A 3,611-nucleotide genomic window follows, 5' to 3' on the forward strand; every position below is an offset into this window, starting at 1 on the left:
TGGGTAGCTGGGTAAAAAGATGGTTCCATTCCCAGTTTTCCAAGGAATCTCCATACTGCTTTCCATATTGGTTATACCATTTTACAGTCTCACCAGCAATGTATGAGTGTGCCTTTTCACCCACATCCTCTCCAACAATTATTGTTGTTTGTACTTTTAATAGCTGCCATTCTGACTGGAGTGAAATGAAACTTTAGAGTAGTCCTGATTTGCATTTCTCTAATTGCTAGAGATGTTGAACATTTTTTCATATGTTTGTTGATTGATTGTATATCATCTTCTGAGAAGTGTCTGTTCAGTTCCTTGGCCCATTTATTGATTGGGTTATTTAAAAAAATTTTTTTGGTGTAAAACTTTTTTTTTATATACCCTAGAGATTAGTACTCTATCTGATGTTCAAGTGGTAAAAATTTGTTCCCAAGCTGTAGGCTCTCTATTCACCTTACTGATTATTTATTTTGCCGAGAAGAAGCTTTTTAGTAGTTTGAATCCATCTCATTTATTAATTCTTGATTTTAATTTATGTGCTATATGTGTCTTATTAAGGAAGTAGGGGCCTAATCTGATATGATGGAGATTGGGGCCTACTTGTTCTTTTATTAGGTGCCGGGTCTCTAGTTTAATTCCTAGGTCTTCGATCCATTTTGAGTTGAGTTTTGTGCATGGTGAGAGATAGTGGTTTAATTTCATTTTATGAATTTGAATTTCCAGTTTTCCCAGTACCATTTGTTGAAAAGATTGTCTTTTCTTCAATATATGTTTTTGGCACCTTTGTCTAATATAAGGTAACTGTAATTATGTGGGTTAGTTTCTGTATCCTCTGTTTTCTACCATTGGTCTACCAGTCTATTTTGGTGCCAATACCATGCTGTTTTTGTTGCTATTGCTCTGTAATATAGTTTAAGTTCTGGTATGGTGATGCCACCTGCTTCACTATTCCTGCTAAGGATTGCTTTAGCTATTCTGGGTCTCTTATTTTTTCAGATGAATTTCATGATTGCTTTTTCTATTTCTATGAGAATGTCACTGGGATTTTGATTGGAATTACATTAAATTTGTATAATGCTTTTGGTAGTATGGTCATTTTGACAATATTAATTTGGCCTATCCAAGAACAAGGAAGATCTTTCCATCTTCTAAGGTCTTCTTTAATTTCTTTCCTTAGGGTTCTATAGTTTTTGTTGTAGAGGTCATTCACCTTTTTTGTTAGGTTGATTCCCAAGTTTTTTTTTTCCATAGGATTTGACACTTATATACAGAAATGCCTTTGATTTATGGGTATTGATTTTGTATCCTGCTATGTTGCTAAATTCATTTACTAGTTCGAGACTTTTTCTGGTGGAATTTTTTTTGGGTTTTCTAGATATAGAACCATATAATCTGCAAATAGTGCTAATTTAAGTTCTTCTTTTTCTATCTGTATCCCTTTAATTTCTTTCATCTGTCTAATCGCTCTAGCCAGTGTTTCAAGAACTATGTTAAATAGAAGTGGTGAAAGAGGGCATCTTATCATCTTCACAGTGTGGTCAACATTCTTTTCAAGATTATATATTTTGTCTTCATTGTCTGAGGTCCTGTCTTCCAAGTGGTCTACTCTGTTGGTGATGCTTTCAACTGAACTTTTAATTTGGTTTATTGTTTCTTTAATTTCAAGGATTTCTCTCTCTCTCTTTTTTAGAACCTCTATCTTTCTATTGAAGTAAATCTTTTGCTTCCTGTATTTGTTTATGTAGCTCTTTGTCAAAATGATATTTTGCTGCCTGTATTTGCTCTCTTATATAATCTTTTAATTCACAGAATGTTTTAATTATGTACATCCTGAACTCCTTCTCTGTCATTTCTTCTGCTGTGCTGGCCATGGATCCTAATAATGTAGTATCTTGATGTGTTTGGGGCATTTTCTTACCTTGTCTTTTCATACTGCTTGTGTGTCTTCCCTTCTAGCCCTGTGGATCTGAGGCATTATCATTTTTACCCTATAGGCTTATAGTGCCGGTGTAGAGATCCAGTACCACTCTTTTGAGGTCAAGGACAATGTTATCAGATCCCAATATAAACTGTATACACCCTAAAAACAAATGTTTGCTATTAAGACATTTACAGTTTGGTCACAATGTACAGAAATGGTGAATTCAATTATTATCTACAATATACTTAGCAGGTTTGTAAAAGGGCTTACGGTTTCTGATGGTGGACAAAGAACTGGGGTGAGGAGTAGAATGATATGCTGAGGAGGTAGGAGATGAGGATATAGAGTTCTTATGTCGTAGGAAGTGTGAAAGAGAAATCTAAAAAGGAAAATGAGTGACAGGAGAAGGGAGAGGAAGTAATTTTGGGTAGACAATTAAGTGGGGAGACAGTAAAGTACATACAACAAACACATTTATATTAAAAAAGTAAAAAATGTTAAAATAGTAGAAATTGGTGAGATAAAAGAAAAAAAAAATATATATATATATACAACACAGCTGCAATATACCACTCAGACAGTCCTCAAAATCCTAATTCATGCAAAATACTTGGTTTCACATATGATGGGATGTGAATGCACTAGAATAGAGAGGGAGAGGAAGGAAAAAAAATCTTGAAGAAACAGGATTGTTTTGGTTGGAAATCTGTATCTTTCTTGCTTCCCTTCTCATCCAGTAGGTCTGTTGTTAGTTGGTATCTCTGCTGTGTCACGGTAGCGGCTGCTGGGGAGAGGGGGGAGTTCCAGACTGGGTACTTGGCCAGCCAGAGTTCCAAACTGGCCATTGTCCCCCACTGAAGATGGTGATGAAGGTGATGCATGTGCTTGTTTTCAGTGGCGGAGTGTCAGATCATGTGTGCGGAGCTGAGCCATGGCATTGGTCGATGAGTTCGGAGTTCTGTGGTGTGCAATGTGTGGCTGTTGGCTGACTTCAGAACCTGTGTGAAGTTCTTGGATACAGGCTGGGCACTGTGCACTGTATCTCCACTGCTGCAGAGTCCCAAATGGTGGCAACCAAGGGAGCCTGACATTGGTAGATGGGTGGCCACTTGTGAGTGGCGGCTGGAGTTCCTGCATGTGGGAAGCTTCCAGGGGTTCTGCATGGAGTGGTGTCCATGATTTCTGTTTGGGTAGGTGGCTGAAAGTTCTGCATGGGTGATGATGCCAATGGTCTCGCTTGGGTACCCGGTAGTCCTGTGTGGGTGAGTAGTTGGGTGACCTACTCTGATGCTGTGGCCTGGAGCCTCAGACAGGTGTGGTGCGGTTGTCTGGCTGGGCGAAATAACTGGGAGATGACAAGCAACTTGAAGGTTGAAGCGGGAACTACTTTATTGCCAGTGAACTCAGTGGGAACTGAGCAGGACCTCAAAGTAGCGTACCCTAGGTAGCAGGCACCGCCTCTCTGCCGGACTGCAGAGGTACATATACCCAACTAATTACACACAGCTTAACTTAATTCACATAAGCTAGATACAGCAGTCAGTCATTAAGGAATCCTTATCATTTTAATGGCTCACTGGCGTTGGCTCAGAAACCACTCCTCCTAGCATATTGCCAGGCGCCATCTTAACTTAGTTGTGTCCCTCATCAGTGTGGGACTGTGATTCCCCACGGGAGCAAGAATATTGCTCACAGAGAATCA

This window comes from Marmota monax, unplaced genomic scaffold (genome assembly GCF_021218885.2).
Source record: "Marmota monax isolate L192 unplaced genomic scaffold, Marmota_monax_Labrador192_F-V1.1 WCK01_AAM20220418_F8-fsc00525, whole genome shotgun sequence".
Classification (NCBI taxonomy): domain Eukaryota; kingdom Metazoa; phylum Chordata; class Mammalia; order Rodentia; family Sciuridae; genus Marmota; species Marmota monax.